The 19,633-nt window shown below is 33.2% G+C and overlaps 1 long non-coding RNA gene across 2 annotated transcripts in view; it reads right to left on the minus strand.

Annotated features, from left to right (window-relative positions):
- Positions 1–952: 952 nt before the first annotated feature.
- Positions 953–19,633, minus strand: part of LOC145248653 (uncharacterized) — a 44,319-nt gene continuing 25,638 nt past the window's right edge. For both annotated transcript variants that reach the window (XR_013863380.1, XR_013863381.1), the window contains exon 2: positions 953–1,409. This is a non-coding gene — a long non-coding RNA (uncharacterized LOC145248653). The remainder of the gene's footprint in view (positions 1,410–19,633) is intronic.

The following is a 19,633-nucleotide window of genomic DNA, read 5'->3' on the forward strand; positions in this document are numbered from 1 at the left end:
AAAATAACTCAAAATATAGCCATTAAAAGCTAAATCCCTGAAACAAAAGTGAGTACACCCCTTACGAAAAGTTCTCGATATTAACATACAACATGTCAACTCTAAATATTTTGTGATCCGACCATCATTATCGAAAACTGCTTTTACTCTCATTGGCAAGAAGGCTAACAGAGCTTCACATGTAGCCTTCGCAATGATCTGTCCCTCTCCAATTACGACGTTCCGGAGCTGGCGGACATTTGGGACTTTGCGCACCTCCACGTTTTGCTTGAGGATGCCCCAAAGATCTTCTAGAGACATACTTGGCCAGTCCACCACCTTCACCTTTCGCGCTTCAGTAAAGCAGTGGTTGTCTTGGATGTGTGTTTTGGGTCACTGTCATGCTAGAACACAGCTCTGCAACACTGTCTCTGGAGGGAGAGGATTATGCTCTGATGCAGTATTCGACAGTATATGTTGGAGTTCATGTTTCTCTCAATGAAATGTAACTCTTTAATACCTGCAGTACTCATGCAGCCCCAGAACATGGTATTCCCACCACTGTGCTTGAGTGTAATCATGACATACTTATCTTTGTACTCCTCAAATTTATGTGCATGACCGTCACACCAGGAGGAAGCCTCTTCTGAAGGTAATACATAAGAAAACACGCTAACAGTTTGCTAAAGACATCTCCAAAAAGCCTATAGATTACTGAAGTAATGTTCTATGGTCTGATGAGACAGAATTTGATTTGTGTGATTGTGATGACCTTAAACATGTGTGGCGGCGACCATTACTTATTTATAATATTTTTTCATGCGAATTCGTCGTCGCGGCAAGATATTCTCTGCAATATTACATAATAATCATCAGATGATTTATTTTATTAAAACACATACGCAATATGAATACATAAACATATCATGTGTAAACGTATTGTACGAACGGGCAACGCAGAGTGGGCAGCTACTTATCATTAATTAGACGGAGTTTTATTAAATATTTTTCATTTAATTTTATGCTTAAGATTTATTATCTGTAACAGAGCCGCGTATGTATCACTCAAAGACTCATAGCACGTACGAAAATGAGCTTGCCAGCGCGGTAAGTGAGTCGTAACGGAGGAAGATAAGGGAAAGAAAGTCTTGAAACAATGGACCACTAGGCGAGACCAAAAAAGTTCATTCTGCTGTAGGATGGACGTGCGATCCCTGTCGTTGTGAGAGACTTTTAAGGGCGTGTGATGATAGCAGGGTTTCTTTACTGCATGAGGAACTAATCTACTTTCAAAACAAAATGCAATGCGTTGTTTAGAAAGTACCAGGTATAAATGACTTTTTTCAACTAACAAGAAATCAAATCCATTTTTTTTCTTCTTTTTTTACTTTCTCTGAATGTTATTGTCCTTGTACAAATGTAGCGCCATCCTGGAATAAGAAGAAAAACAAGATTATATTAATGTAAGAGATGCGATTAGATTTATATTTATTTATATCCAAATTCTATAGCAAAAATTTGACGATCGTATATCTAGTTTAGCACATAGGGCCTTGATGATTTGTTCTGAAGTTAATTTGGATGACGAACTCAAATTTATCACAAAGATCCTCTGTAATAATGGTTACCCCTTGGATATTGTTGAAACTACTATCAATAAGAAAGTTTCTAATTTCCATAAACCTAAAGTAATTATAGCTAATAGATGTCCTATGTACCTACATCTACTTTGGCTAGATAACATCAGTGACCGATTTGCTAAGCAAATTTCTTTGTCTGTGCAACGGTGTTATTTTGCATCGAATTCTCGTGTTGTTGTTTTTTTCAACTATACCTATGTTGCCGTCTATTCGCAAAGACGTTCTTCCCCCCACCATAATAATTCTATTATTTATTTATTTAAATGTAGTTATAGTGCGCACTATGTTGGGCCAACATCGCAAAGATTAGATTTTCGTTTGAAACAGCATGTGCCTTCAAAGATTCGTTATGCAAATTTTTCAGCCTCGGATGTTCTGAGTAATACGTATTGTTCTGCGATTTGCGACCATCTTATAAATAACCATCCGTGTGCCACGAATTTCAGTGCTGACATGTTTACGATTCTTAGCAAGTCGCACTAACCCTATCATTTGAAAATTTTAGAGACTATTTTTATTAAGTCATTGAGACAGTCTCTTTGCAAGCAAAAAGAATATCTTCTTGGACTTGATTTATTCTCTATGTAATTTTTCCGCCGTTTATTTCTGTTTTTTTTTTTGTTTCCTACCCCCGCCATATTATTCATGACATTTTTTGTTTGTTTTAAATCGTATTTTCCTCGATTTAGTTTGATAAGTGAGGAACGAAACCTGGTTAGCTAACCTTTATTTTCATTTTTTTATTTTTTCAATTCATTATGCTTTTTGGTCTGTATTTAGCCGTTATATATATATATATATATATATATATATATATATATATATATATATATACATATATATACATATATATTTATATATACATATACATACATATATATATCTTTATATATATATATATATGACTATTCATTTAATCACATAAATTAATATACGAAACTATAAATTTATGTGTAAATTTTAATACGTAGGTAGAGATAGATAGTAAGTTATAACATTATATGGCAATGAAGCTGCACAGAATATTCCGCGTTCCATCCACGCTAGGATGGAAATTACGTTACACAGAATATTCCGCGTTTCATTCACGTTAGCATTCATCAAGCATATTGATGAAACGTGATTAGTTTTTATTTGAGTAGTTAACCAAATTGGTCCCGCACTGTAAGCTAACTTGCTAAACTTTCATTAAAAGAAACGCTCGATTAAATTATGCTTCATAAACCTACGCGATATCTAAAAAACCTTCAGCGATGTCATCGACATCAGAACGTAATATTTTTACGCTATTTGCGTAAATACATTCGTTTTTCCGTCTTTGCATGTCTAAGATTAAAGTCAGCAAATTATATTCCAGCATATTTCCCTTTTTGTGTCCTCATTTATTTGATCGTCCCTAACCGAGGTGAGCGCTGCACGCAAATGATGCCTTTCACACGTCAGAACAAATCAAATACAGAACTCTTGAAGGCAAAGGAGATTTATTCGTTTTTATCTTCGTTCCAAATTATCATGTATGTGTGGTTTGGATAAATATGCACCGTATAATCATATCCTATTAGAGTCTATTTGAACTTAACATGCTTAAATGTGACTTACTTACTTATCTCAACCACTCCTTCGTTTTGCCATGTAATGTCGCATTTTCCTACGTCTTTTATTTTTATCGAATATCATTTCTGTATTGGAAATCACAGGAATAAATGAGAATAAATTTACGAACAAGAAACATAAGAGTAACTATCACACTGATAGGTGAAATAAATCCACGTAGCTGTAGTTTCGCTATTTTTCATTTATGGGTTTAATTAGAGAGATAGTGATTATGCTTGTTACATATCTCTACAAAGTAACCACTGACACATGCATGTAATCGTGTTGCTATATCTTGGCTGCTGCATAAATAACTCTTCCATTCTTCTAATACAAGGTCATAAAATAGTCTTCAATCTTATAGGCCTCACACTGTCAAATAATCTCTGTTGCTCGGTTACCCTCTTCTACACAAATAGTGCGATGTCCTCAGATATTATACAGACTTCTACTCGAACAGTTTTTTTCCTCTCTGACTGATAGACTTTGGAGCTCCCTCGCTATGTTCTGCAATATGACTGCACTGACACGAAGACATATAAATATATCGAGAGCATTGTCTAGGCTACTGCGAACAAGGTGGTATCTGTTTACCGTGCCAGAACGTTACTTACACCTGAGAGTATCCTGTACCTCTACAAGGCCACCATTCGCTCATGCATGGAGTATTGTTTCGACATTGGTGCTGATCCATCTGCTACTAGTCCCTCACTCCTATACAGCCGTCAAAAGAGAGGGGTAAACAAGATTGGTCCTGCACTGTAAACTATATTCCAACCGCTGTCCCATGGACAAAATACTGCATCCATGTGCCTGTTTACAAGTATTTTAATAGAAAGGGCTCCGACGAATAACAAGCTCTCGTACCCCCTTAAGGTAAATACCCCCGCCTACACCGACAAGCAGCAAAATTCCAACCCTACACTATGAAGAACCCTTAGATGCCGAATATCATTTTCAAATAGTTCTTCCCTCGTATTGTTACATTTTAAAATTCCCTACCGCGTTCCTGCTTACCTGACTCTACTGCTATGCAGAAGTTGAAGTGTAATGTGAATAAACATCTTGCTGCTTAACGTCTACTTCTTGGCCTTTCAGCCCAGACCAAAGTGTAGTATTTGTTCCGGCAGATACTGCAAGCAAAGACCATATGTTGGGGAAACCCCACATATAAGACCTTGGTCAATGTAGGGGCAACCCTTCATACCAATTGTCACTATCCAGCTCCCCTACTCCCCGGGGAGTTGGTCCACATTTCCCCTTCACTCCTCACATTAAAAATCGGTCTTGCGCCTAATTTGCTCGGTGGGGGAGCAAATAAACACCCCGTGTAGTATCTGTTCCGACAGATACTGCAAGCAAAGACCATATGTGGGGGTACCCCCACATATCACACCTTGGTCAATGTAGGGGCAACCCTTCATGCCAACCGTTACTATCCAGCTCCCATTTCCCACCTCTCAGGAGCTGGTCCCCCTTTTCCCTCCCCCTCCCTCTCTCTCCACATTAAAACGGCCTTGTGTCTTATTTGCTCAGTGGGGAAGCAAATAAATACATACTGCAAGCAAAGACCATATGTTGGGGCAACCCCACATATAAGACCTTGGTCAATGTAGGGGCAACCTTTCATACGAATTGTCACTATCCAGCTCCCCTACTCCCCGGGGAGTTGGTCCCCATTTCCCCTTCACTCTTCACTTGAAAAATTGGCCTTGTGCCTAATTTTCTCACTGGTGGAGCAAATAAATATTTTAAAGTGTAGTATCTGTTTTTTCAGATGCTACACTTCACTATTCTGTGCTCTGACTGTTGGAGGAGAACTCCTTCACGACTGAGTCAATTCTTATTTTTAGTCCTATTATCCGCGTTAAAAAAGACCCTGGTGTCTAACTCTGCCTCATGTGAAGGCAAAGTAAAAAGGAACTCCCTGCATAGTATCCTTGTATAGTCAGTCCCAAATACTCCCTATATCCAAGTTGCACTGTAAAAAAGCAATAAATAAATGTAATTCGAAAAGAGATCACACTGGTTAGTCTTTCTAACCGTTTCCCCTCAACCCTGACTTCATGAAGCAGTTCACCAAATCTCTGGACAACGATGGTGAATGATTCACTTCCATATGGCATGATTTTCTTGGTGTAAATTGTTTAGATTCAAAGAGCTTGTCAACAGCAATTCTATGTAAAATATAGTCGAAGTCACTACACAAAGAAAGAGTCTATGTAAGAGGCTGGGTTATCAAACCATACATGCACCGAATAAAAAAATCAGGAACGAAAGGAGGGATGTTTAACCGCAATCCAGAGATTCTGCAATCTGTTATGAACTATGCTTTTTAAAGAGCAGACATATTCGAAGCTAAAAATGGGCAATATTTAAAAGACATTTTTTTCATTAAAAAAATTGTTAGTATTTTGTATTTTTGTAAAATTTCGCAATGCCTTAGTCAAACTGTGTTTAAATTGCAAAGAATCTATTCAATTTTAAAATCCTTCAGCGATTTTTGGACATCCTGTATATGAGTTTAATGAGGTTGCTAACAATAGACAATAAAACCATCCATCGATATCAGATGTCTATCTGCGGAATAACTAAAGGGATAGCTAACATACTTTCAGTTTCCGTAGATTTGTTTTGTGAAAAGAAACAAATCCGGCAGGATTAATGCAGCAACAGTCTCAGAGATGTTTTTTTTTAATTGTCTTCTAGTGGCTGATAAAATAGAAACAAATCTTTAAAAAAAGAAACAACAAATAACCCCATAACTTGCTGTTGATTTTATTTTACTTCTTGTAAAGTAAATCAACCAATTTAAACTTTGCATTAGTGAATAATAATTCTTTAAAATCATGGCCACTTAATTTGACACTTTATCTACAAGCGAGAGGAACTCTCCAGTTTTTTTTTCACCCTATTATCTTTTATTACGTCATATTCTAATATCTTAACATTTAAATGGAATATTAAACTTTATTATATTCTAAGCTTATGGGGAAAATACCGTTCTTGCAATTATTTTATCACCTTAAATTCAGTTGTTTCCAAAAACAGCTGCAACCTGCCGTACAAAATAGACACAGACAACCTAACATTAATGTGAATATAATAGTTTTCGTGTTATTATGACCATCAGAAAAATAAATCTTTTCTTGTTATCTTTAGTTACGATTCAGCAGACGTGTGAGAAGTTGCCCGAAGAAGTTGAAACAGCCTAATTGCCACCGGAAACAAGGCAACTCTCTAATTACAGCCGGCGTTTTGATTTTATCCCCCATTTCCTTCGACGTTAAGACAGCGCTGACCAATTTCCGGTATCAGCTCGTTGATTTCCGGGAAAAATTTAACGACATCTAGAACTGAACGGTTATACGCGTCCATCAACAAGGTTTAGGTGTCCAGCGGGAGAGATTTGCGAATCAATGACAAATGATCGCTTCAGTGAACAGGTCAAGAAAGAAAGATCAGTATGCCAATGGGATATATTTCAAAATGTTGATCGCTTATCAAACTGGCCGACTGTTCACGAAGATAATATGTATCTTTCACATAGCACTATTGTACTTTCCGTATTTATCTCTGTAAAGCACACAAGCATATATGCACGTATATATATATATATATATATATATATATATATATATATATATATATATATATATATATATATATATATATATATGGGGGTGTAGGGGTGTAGGTGTGTATGTATATATAGGTAGATGCATATATATATACATATATATATATATATATATATATATATATATATATGATGAGATGTCTATATATACATATATATATATATATAAATGTATGCGTATATAATTGTCCCTATCAAGTGTTGAGCATGTTGGGAAGTAATATACAAATTACCATTAGGGTATTAAGCGATGCTCTTTGTGTAAACAAACTGAGCTTAGGTATTTGGACAATGTCAAAATATTGTTAATGCACTGCCTGCATAGCAGTAGCCAATAGCGCAACAGTTAGAAAACCTGACTGTCGATTGGGCGGTCAGGTTTCGATTTTGGCTTGAGGTAGGTGGTTATCTTCCCGCTCCTATCAGCTGTGAAACAGCGAAACAGTACTGTATGTGGATGACTAAATATATATATATATATATATATATATATATATATATATATATATATATATATATATATATATATATTTATACACAGCTTCCGGTCCTTCATCCAGCATGCTTTGAATCGACCTGTTAGCACACCATTTGAAAAGGGAAATTTTTTTCCGAAATTAATAATGGAATACGTCGCATAGGCTTACAAGTTAAAAGTAAGACATTTTACCATACAACTGAATAAATATATCTATTAAAAAAACATATATATATATATATATATATATATATGTATGTACTTATAGATTTGTAAATCGCCACTTGTTCTCGTCTCCTCTTATCAACAGCGACTATAATTCATTCCTCGCATTGTGACAGCCTTCTAAATCTCTTTTACACACACACACACACACACACACACACACACACACACATATATATATATATATATATATATATATATATATATATATATATATATAAATTTAAAGTTTGAAAGATAGTAACATGAAAGTAGCGGTATTTTTAAAGCTAACTGCATTAAGGGTTTTTTTTTTAAGGCTATTGATTTTATTATTCATGTACTTGTTCAGTAATAGCATTTACTCAATTAAAGAAAAGGTGGTTCGTGTACTGGCAATTACAAAACATGAATCATGAGACATTTGTTTAACGTGCATTTCGCACAAAAAGTTCTCATACCCAACCAGTTTTTGTGGGTACTTGTGAAAGAACTAGTCTATGTGATTTCCATTTCAAGACATGTGGATGAGCGAAAGGCCTGAATAACAGAAGCTGTTGCAACCGCTATGGTTGGACGCGTCTAGCAAGACTTTGACTATCGGTTTTATGTGTGCCATGTGACCATTGAAACATCTTAGGACATTGCATCAAAAAGTTGAGATAACAAGATTTCTTAATATAGTAGGTGCGTTTTTATATCCTTAACAGATCTCAAGATATTCCTTGTCAAAATGTGCCCCAAACTTGGGAACACCCTATATATATATATATATATATATATATATATATATATATATATATATATATATATATATATATATATAAAAGTGTTGGGACGACTTGTAGGAATCGGAGTCGGGAATCGGAAAAGTCAGTACTTTTTTGGGATATCAGAACCGCTATCGGAATCCGAAAAATCTGAGCCTATTTTCTGATGCCAACACTGATTCCTTAAATTATATTTTTTATTGGATTTTGGTTTAAGAAACATCTTCCAATGCTTGTAGTAATAATTAAATAATGCATAGTTTTAGATTTAAACTTACAGTAAAACTCAAATCTCCAAATCACCCTTTCACAAATGTGTTTGTCATATTGTGAAAGTATAAGAACATCTAAGAATGGGTTTCTTTTACTGGAATCGGGACAAAATAACACATTCATAGATAAATATTAAGAGATTTACGAACAATTGGAATTGGTAATTGTATCAGAATATGGACTTCGATACGGAATCAGTAATTGTATCGGAATCGGGAAAATATTGGAATCGTCCCATCACTAATATATATATATATATATATATATATATATATATATATATATATATATATATATATATGTATATATATGAAAGAATTGAAATAATTAAAAAAATGTGCTAAGTTTATTAAATGAGCAAATGTTGGAAAAAACAAAATTTTGCACATTTCATGACCCAATAAATAATCGCAATTTTTAAATTCATATCATAAAACCCCCATCGTATGTCTATGCTCTATCTTGTATATCAAGCACGTTTTTATATATGTGTGTATAAATTTCGCTAGACTACGTAACTATATTAATCCTTAAACGACCAGACACGTGATCATGAAGAATTAGCAGATTTCCAAGATGTAATAGTCATCAGCGAGTTAGTGCCGTCTGCCTGCTTCCCACCTGACTACAACCTGGATGTCTTCAAGTCCAACGTTAACAAATTCCTAATGAACCGCCCCCTTCAGTAAACACTTCATCAAATCTCCACACTAACGCACTGTATTTGCAATAACCCTTATCCCTGAGTGGCTTCCGGGCCTTGATAAGTGGTGACCGCCATGTAAAAAAATAAAAAAAAAATCCTTATAGGTTTATTGTGATTGAAATCGATAAAATGTTTGGAAAATCGAATCGATTCATTGCTTGTCTTAGTTGGGACCCCATCGCGTTGCATCGAGATAAAGCTCACATGTCTCCTAGCAGTTAAATTGTAGTTTACAAGACACTGTAGAGAGTTTACAGTTGATTGTGTTTTTGTTTTCATATATAATCACTTCAATTAAAATTTAAAATAAAAAAGCACGTGTATTGCCACAGTTCTACTCTAAACATATGCATTCATTTCGAACGCGCCCCTGTCATATTAAAGAAGCTACTTTTGATTTTATTGTTTTTTTTTACCTTATTGCTTGTTTTATTAAGCTTGAATTTAAGTGTACAATGAAAAAAATCAAATATCATGTTTAAATTGTGATTTAAAAACAAACGTTCATTTCGACTGAGCTCCCATCATATCGAAGACCTTTTTTTTACATAGGCATCGCCACTTATCAAGGTCAAGAAGCCACTTGAGGATAAGGGTTAAAGAGTTACAGGATGAGGGTTGAAGCGTGTACAGGTGTACTGTTGATTTCATACGCCGGACTTTCGGCTTTTGTGGTAACAAAACTTCTCAAATTCAATTGTGATGTTAGGCTATGTAAGGTGTAAACTTTGTTGATTACCGATTATCAATACTCATCAATGGCATTCCGATACAAAACCTATTTAAGAACAGTACCAGGGCCATAAAGTAGTTTTGTGTGAAATTTCATAAAAATCAGCCTAGCCGCTTTAGAATAGATAGGGAACGAACTCACACGCACACAGACATACACACTGACACACATGAATGCGCTCCTGTCATGTAAAATACCTACTGTTGATTTTATATCTCGGACTTTAGCCTTGTGCGGTAACAAAGCTTCTCAAATGCAATTATGATGTTAGGCTCTATAAGGTGATAACTGTTCAAAATCGCCTATTCCTTTTTTTCGCATTTGATTATCGATTATCGATATTTATCGATGGTATTCGGATACAAAACCTATTCAAGAACACTGCCAGGAACATACAGTAGTTTTGTGTGTAATTTCATAATAATCAGCCTATCCGTTTCCGAATCCATAAGGAACGAACTCGCACGCAGACAGACTCAAACACTGACACACACGCTGACGAATACGCTGACGCTTTGTGATGTTTGTACACTTTAGCGACACCTGTCGTCAACAACAATTTTGATTATAACTTTGTTTTGTTCTGATGACAAAATGAATTGTTTTAGATATAATCAACATTTTTTTTTAAGTCTAATCCCCTGTAGAAGGCAACTGACATCTAAACTGGCTGAACCGCCACCGTCCCTGGGGAAATAAGATTTAAATTGTGACCGTTGTTGTCTCATTAACAAACTAATTAGCAATTATTTTCCTTAGATTACTCGACACTGATTGATCACATAACGCCGAAATGAATTCTGTATAGCTCACAGTTGTTTGTTTGCTTGTATTTTATATTTAATATACTTTTTTTTTTTAATTATGAAGGCGGTTTTTAATCAAGAGGTGAAAGGTGATGCCAGCTACGTCGGAGATAAGAAAGCGATGATAACAGAACATTATATTGCTTGTGTGATTTCTAAAAAAAATGTCTTTGTTATCTCGTGATTTATATGAAACCGTTGCGGATTTGTTAGTATTTTATTTTTAGAGATAAAAGTTCCAATTAAAAGTATCAGTGCATTTGTGACGTGTAAATAGTAGTGATGGGACGATTAAATTTTGTTCCGTTTCCGATATAACTAGATTCCGTTTCAAATTTCCCATGTCGATTTTTTCTAAATTCTCAATTCCGTTACAATTACATATCATTTGCTCAATTTCTGATTCCGTTACAATTACCGATTCTGTTTACATTCCCGATTCCGATAGAATTGTAGATCGTATACTAGATTCCCGATTACGACACCATTTCGGGTTCTGTACTAAATTCCTGACTCCAATACAATAAGCGAATTGATTCTAAATTCAGGGTACCGATACAATAACCGATTGCGATTTAAAGTACAGATTTCGATACACTTATCGATTCTGTTCTAAATTTTCGTTTCCGAAACAATTACCGAGGATGTTCAAAATACCCGATTCCGATAACTGGGTCTTATCGACATTCCCGATTCCGAAACAATTACCGAGTCCAATTCTACAATTTACACATGAAATTCTACCTTTCTTAAATAATATTTTACTCTTTCTTGAATCTTTTTTTTGGGGAGGGGGGCGGTATTAACGGAGAGTTCTCATCTAATAATAAAAGCAATTATATTTTTCTATTAATTTCAGAAACCTGGTATGTAATGTAACCAAGATTTTGATAAAATAATTGTGAGCTTTTCCCTCTATATTTTTACTTTTGCAATTTTTCATGTTAATCCCCTCGTGCCGTTCTTACCTGAGCTACTTTTACCGTTTCATTTCCATTATTATAATTATTTTTGTATCACCGGTAGTTTAAATGCAAAAAAAAAAAATATGTAAAAAATTATGTTTTCAACATAATTTTATGCGATAGAAAAAAATCAAATGTTTTCCAAATATATCCCTGGAAGCATTCATGGAATAAATAAATTAATTAGATTTTGGGAGATAATAAGAATCGAAAATTTTTGTATGTTTGAATTGGAATCGGAATTGGAAAGATTTTAGCCTCATTTTCAATTCCAAATATATATATATATATATATATATATATATATATATATATATATATATATATATATATATATATATATATATATATATATATTGTGTATATTTAGGCAGCATTTTCTCATTTAGACAAATATTATTGAATAGCATGGAGTTATTCTGTTTTACAATTTTCCTTTTTATCTTTTCCAATCTCCGAATAGTCGTTTTTGTTTTCTTCTCGAAATTGTATAAGTTGGATCCATAATCGCGAGCGCTTTCGAAAGTACTGCTTCTATCATCCTCAGGAAGATTGTAGAAATAAATGTAGAAATTGTTTCTTTTTTTAATTACATGTATATGCATGTTTTCCTAGTCACGTGGGAGTTGTTACAAGTTAGGTGGGCGGACTTTATATATATATATATATATATATATATATATATATATATATATATATATATATTTATTAAATAGAGAACATATATACCAATCCGACGCTTCCTCGTCTTAAAATGAGTTCAGCAATCCTAAAGACGTTATAAATAATGTGTACAACTAAAGTTCCATTTTATGATCATCTGGGAAATACACACACACAGGTGGATGGTTTAGCTATGGGTTTCGTACTGGGACCAACATTTAGTAACTTTTATATGGCTAATCTAGAATACAAAGTATTTAATTTAATAGAGAAGCCTTCTATTTATGTTCGATATGCCGACGATATATGAATTCATGCCAATAACACAAAGGAAATAGAATATTTAAAGGATATATTTCAGAATAACTCCGTTCTTACTTTCACATACGAACTAAGTATTAATACAAAAAATCGCGTTTTTACACGTTCTCATTGACTCTAGTAGTGATTAATTTATCACCTCCGTTTTTAAAAAAAACTACATCCGTTAATTCCTGTATTTTAACTCTTAAAAGCGAGTGTCCATTCCGTTATGAAACGAATATAATAATGAATCTTATACACCGTGCAAAAGTGATTTCCTCAAATAAAACATATTCTTTAATGAATTAAAAAATATAAAACAAGTCTTAGTAAATAATCAATTCCCAAATTCTCATGTAGATAAAGAAATAATACTAGGCATTAGTAATTTGAATCAAATTAGTAATATTCAAGAAAATTATCAACCTGTTAATATATATTACTGTAACCAGTTACACAAGAACTCTATAATCGATGAAAATATTCTTAAAAATATAATCCACTGATACGCGGCTCCCAATAATAATAATAAAAAAAAGATTTATTATATATTATAAAAAATACAGACAACCAGCCTTGTAATGAAAAACAGCACTTCGCAAACAAATGACCAGTTGGAAAGGACCAGTGTAGTTTACAAATTCAGCTGCCCAATAGGAGAGTGTATGAGGCAGAAATAAATTATTTAGGGGGAAGGCAGCTCAACAAAAACTTGTCTACATGGGACTTAAAGACAACCACGCTGTAGTCAGTTGGAAAACAATCCAGCAGGACAGAGTTCCACAGGCAAACAGTTTTAGGAAATATTAGTAGCTACATTGGTTCAACAACTAAAACATTGTCGCGAAGATTGACTCTCCACCTCTCTGACTCTAGCTCCATATCACAACATTTGAGGGGATATGGCTGCCACTATTTGGAATTCCGGAGAATTATGGTAGAAAATACAAGAGCATTGCGGAGTAAGAGAAATGTGCACAGACTAAGAATACTCGAAGCATTGTGCATTAAAACAAAGCCTTAGATAAATAATATTAATTATGAGTGCAGCCGAAACGTTTTGAAATGTTTGGGATAATTTTTGAATATATATGTCTGTGTGTATATGTATATAAATATATTTAATATATATATATATATATATTAAATATATTTATATATATACGTCCGGCCCCTAACTTGTAACAAGCTACCAGGTGACTATGAATAAATGCATATATATGTAATTAAGAAAAAACAATTTCTACTTATATTTCTGAGGACGATAGAAGAACTTCTGTCGAAAGCGCTCGCGATTAGCGATCCAACTTATACAATTTCGAGAAGAACACAAAAACGATCATTCGGAGATCGAAGAGGATAAAAAGGAAAATTGTAAAACAGAATAACTCCATGCTATTCAATATTATTTGTGTATATATATATATATATATATATATATATATATATATATATATATATATATATATATACAAATATTATTGAATAGCACGTAGTTATTTATATATATGTATATATATATATATATATATATATATATTTGCTATAATAATTATTAAATACCTACAGAAAATAGTGTTTCATCATTTCGGGAATCATCAGTATAGGGTGTAACGATTAACATCAATCGATAGATTCGAACCCGGCAACAGAAGCCCACTATGGCTTCATAAGCAAGGACCTAATCAAATTGACTACCGTTAATCGAGTGAAATACTTTTGAAATTTTAACATTAATTTATAAATGCTTTAAGCGCCTGTCCTAGTGATGTAATCATTATATGATGGTCTGCCCATATGAGCTAAATTGACCGACGATGTGTGTGTGTGCGTGCGCGTGTATGTTATTCAGTATTTCAAACACTCTGCGTTTTTCATCAATAACAACCAGAGAAAATGATGTTACGTGTCTGGAAGCAATCGGAGTTCTGATTCAGAAATTGAGTTTTATTTACATTTAGCATATATCGAGTTTAACTTCCTGGATAACCGTATGTGGTGAATTATCATATTACAGATAGGTTTCATAATCAAAAGTTCATCAGTTAAACCGGACGGAATGCGAAATGTCACTAATTATTTTAATATACATCCTGGAATAAAGTACATTTAGACACGAGGATACACGTTGGTGTTGGCAGTATAGCTTGCATTATCCTGCCTCTATAGCTAGACGTCGCATACCTAATATGTTACCTAGCTTCTTCTCTCCCCTTCTGATGAGAAGACTAGGCTTCGAAAGTATAAGAAGTTTTACTTATTCTACAGACCTACTTGATGCATCTTCATTATTAAATAAACGAATAAACCTATATGCATTAGTATATATTTTTATATTGTCAGTGTCTTACTTTATATATGATCTCCAAAGCAATTATCGTCCACACCTAATTGTACTGAGCATCTCTCACTCACTCACTCTTTCTTTCTTTCTTTCTTTCTCTCGCTTTTTCTATCTCTTACACACACACACACACCCACACCCACACACACACACACACACACACACACACACACACACACACACACACACACACTTTTTCCTCTTTTACTTAGTCGCTCGCTCGGGGCATTTTGTATTCGAAGTAAGAGTTGTAATTAATTTTTACTATATATTTTTTTAAAGTTGTACATTTTAGAGATAAGTGTTAGGGATATATAACACAGTTGCATAACAAACAACATATTCGAATAATTAAGGAAATTGAATTTAAACTTTGTAAATTATTAATAACAACAAAAGTTGTTAGCAAAATAGTATCGATTAATCTTTGGAATATCCTTTCTTGAATTTAAAAAAAAAAAATTATAAACTTTATTCACTTTCAAAAAAATGATTTGTTTCATAATTTATATGATATTTACTTAATCTTTTCATCTGAAACTTATCTGTCATTCATTGAAACTCATCAAATAAGGAAAAAGGTACTCTTTAATTGGTAGTCTACGTCGAATAATGCATTTGTCATGACTTTCAATGTACAGAGGTTAAATTCAATTTATATATATATATATATATATATATATATATATACTAGACTACCAATGACCCGTTAGGTCAGTATATATTAACTATGGAATCAATGTATGAACGTGACACTTTTGACGTAAAGAAAATAGTTTTTGTGACGTAACAGAAACATTTCTATGAAAGTATATTAAAATGAAAAAAAGAATATAGATAGATTTCTATGAGTCGGTCTGTTTATAATTGTTTATTCTTGGAAAAAAACTTACAGCCATTGAATTATAAGTAGTTTGTCATATTTATAGGTAAATGTGCATTGAACAGATACCATAATACTTAAAGTTAAATTCAAATTTTGAAATATCTTTTAATTTAAACATGAAAAAAATGTGTCGCTAAAAACGTACACAGTAAAACAATACATTGTAAAATAGTAGATTTATTTGTAAGAAAATTGCGTTAAAATAACTGAAATGTAATACGGAAATGAACGACGTTAAAGAACTGCTGAAAGTATTAACAATTGTTTATTGGGATAATTTAAAACGCAAAAAAAGATAGGCCGCTGAAAACGTACATAGTAAAAAAATACTTTGCCAACAGGTCAAAGTTTATTTATTTGTGAAATAATTGCGAAAGTATAGTTGTAATACAGATTTGTTGCAAAACATCCCATAATGGGCCAGTATGTTATATTAGCTATGGAATTAATATATGAGCATGACACTTGTGACGTAAAGAAAATAGTTTTTTGTGACATAACAGAAACATTTCTATGAAAGTATATTAAAATAAAAAAAGAACATATAGTAGATTTCTATGAGTCATTCATTAGTAGTAGTAGGAGTAGGAGGAGGAGAAGTAGTAGAGTAGTAGAAGGGAAAATACATGTCAACAAGTAGTAGTAATAGTAGGATAAGGAAGAGGAGGGGTAGTAGTTGTAAAGAGGAGAAGTAATAATAGTAGCAAGAAGAGGAGGCATAGTAGTATAAGTAGGAGGAGGAGGATAGTGCGCAAGCAAACAAGCAAACAACCAAGAACGACAGAGTTTTAGTATTATATATATATATATATATATATACATACACACATACATATATATGCATATATATAAACAAACATACATATGTATATATATATATATATATATATATATATATGTATATATATTTATATAAAATGAGTTAAGAAATTCCAGTGAGAGAAAGAGTATATTTATATAAGGGGTGGTCACCAACAATGTGTATTTTTTAACATGATTTGATCATTCCGTGTTTTGGTTTTTCATTGAAAATTATGTTTAGATCATTATAATAACGTTTTTAAATCATTGAAATCGTTTTTAACGCGTTTCAGACGTTCTGTGAAGCGTACTCTTCGGAAAGTATTTAAAATATAGGATATTTAGAATATACTCAAGATGTTTTTAAAATGTAAAAGAACATTTTCGTAGTTCATTTGAAATATACCGAGCGTTGGAAACATGTATAAATGATTCTACTTTTCATTCGTATGTTCAATTTTTATTACTGGTTCGTTGGAGACGGACTGTGGTCACTGCTGTCTTATCTCTCTCTCTCTCTCTCTCTCTCTCTCTCTCTCTCTCTCTCTCTCTCTCTTTCTCTCTGCTTGTGTTTCTATTTATATTTCTGAGTTTTTTCTCATTTTTTTCCTTTTTTACTCTTACTTGAGTGGAGGTGTGGGGCCCATTGGTACTTGGTCAACTGGGTGCCTAGGGTAGGATGTGGGTGGGTGGATGGATGACTGTGTGGGTGTGTTTTCTTGTATTGGTTTGGAGAGTATGTGTTCTGTTTTATAGTATTATAAATTTATTTTCTTCCCTATATATATATATATACATATATATATATATATATATATATATATATATATATATATATATATATATATATATATGGATATAAACCTATAGAGAGGTGAGGAGAGAGGGGGAAAAATACCAAGACAATAAGAAACCGCCAATATAAAAATATATACAATTGCATATAGATGTATTCGTTTATTAAATGAGGAAATACATAAATCAGATAAACTCTTTATCCTTGGTATTTCGAGGCCTAATGCTCCTCATCAGAAAAGAATTGAAGAAGTAAATAACATATTAGGAGTGTGACGTCTAACTATTGCAACATCAAGGGCGAAAAAATACTGCGTGAAGGAAGAATGATAATGTGTGGAAACTGTTAAGGGAGGGAATTAATTCTCCAATTTTATTCCCTGGACAGTTTTAATATATTTCCATTCTTTCTTACGAGCAATTATTTCGCTCCTAATGCATCTATAGCAAGAGCTCGCATACCTAATATGTTACCTAGCCTTTTCTCTCCTCTTCTGAAGAGAAGACTAGGCTTCGAAATGCCATGGTATAAGGAGATGTTCCTTATACTACACACTTAATTGATGTATCTTCATTATTGAACGAACAAATAATTCTATACGCATTAGTATATATTTTTATATTGTCGGTGTCTTACTTTATATATGAGCTCCAAAGCAATTAGGTGCATTATCCCGGTATATCGATCTTATACTTTTAACTCACTCTCATCTATCTATATATATATATATGTTTGTGTGTGTATGTGTGTGTTTGTGTGTGTTTGTTTGTGTGCGTGCGTGTGTGTATGTGCACATGTATATTATTATTCTTTATGTAAATACATTCATATCTTGCTACGATGTGCAGACAGCGTCGATCATAACAGATCTCATCAGGCAAGAAAAATTAAAAATTAAAAATATAAAATGGTTCAAAACAATTTTCAATTTTAGAGGAGCTATATTTTGCCATGCCTGGCGTGGAGCGTTTGGAGAGCGTAAATAAATGTGTTCTCCTTGATTGAGCACTATCAATGACCTTTGATGAAATTCAATTATTCTTGATTTTTGGATATTTTCCTACCTTGAATATATATATATATATATATATGTATATATATATACACACATGTATATATATATACACACACACATGTATATATATATATATATATATATATATATATATATATATATATATATATATATAACTTTTTAAATGTAAAACACCCGTCAGTGGATAATTACATTAAGCCGGTCCCCATATGGGGGTACCAAATTGGTTAAAGGGAAAAATTATTCCCAACTACCATTTAGGTATAAATGCACTTTATATAAATAATTGAATTCATTCAAAACGTTTTGCGAAAACAAAAACAAATAACATCTACGTAAATGGCGATCTATCCAAACAGTCGGGTTAAGTGTTAAGGCTCATTACCGTGGGGTCCCGATTTCGAATCTCGCTAGATTCAGCAACTCTGATGAGTCATAGATGATGAAACACGTGCCAGTGGATAATTACATAAAAAAAAAATAATATATGTGCCGCTACCCATATGGGGTTCCAAATTGGTAAAAATGAAAACTATTCCCGACTCGCATTTAGGTAAAAATACAATTTCACACACCGGTTCTCGTCAGATCACTGAAGTTAAGCAACGTTGAGCCTGGCTAGTACCGGATGAGTGACAATTTGGGAATTCTAGGCGCTGTAGTTGCTCTCGGCATTTGTTTCTAGTAAACTTGTATACTTAACTTGCTACTGCCATTTAACAATATCGACTCAGGAGAGGTGTGGTAGGAGATTGCGCACCTCCTGCCAATAAGACCTTCACGCGCAGGCACCCCTTCGTGTGTAACCATAGTCAGTCAATGATTGAGGGAGCCCTAAATATATATATATATATATATATATATATATACACCCACACATCCACATACATATATATATATATATAATTATTTATATATATATGTATATATATATATATATCGAGAATATGTACAATTTAAAATAAAATCACGTTGCGTTACGTAATGTGTGGGGGAAAAAGAAAATAAAATGAGAGA

This window comes from Euprymna scolopes, chromosome 27 (genome assembly GCF_053919585.1).
Source record: "Euprymna scolopes isolate OS-2025 chromosome 27, ASM5391958v1, whole genome shotgun sequence".
Lineage (NCBI taxonomy): Eukaryota > Metazoa > Mollusca > Cephalopoda > Sepiida > Sepiolidae > Euprymna > Euprymna scolopes.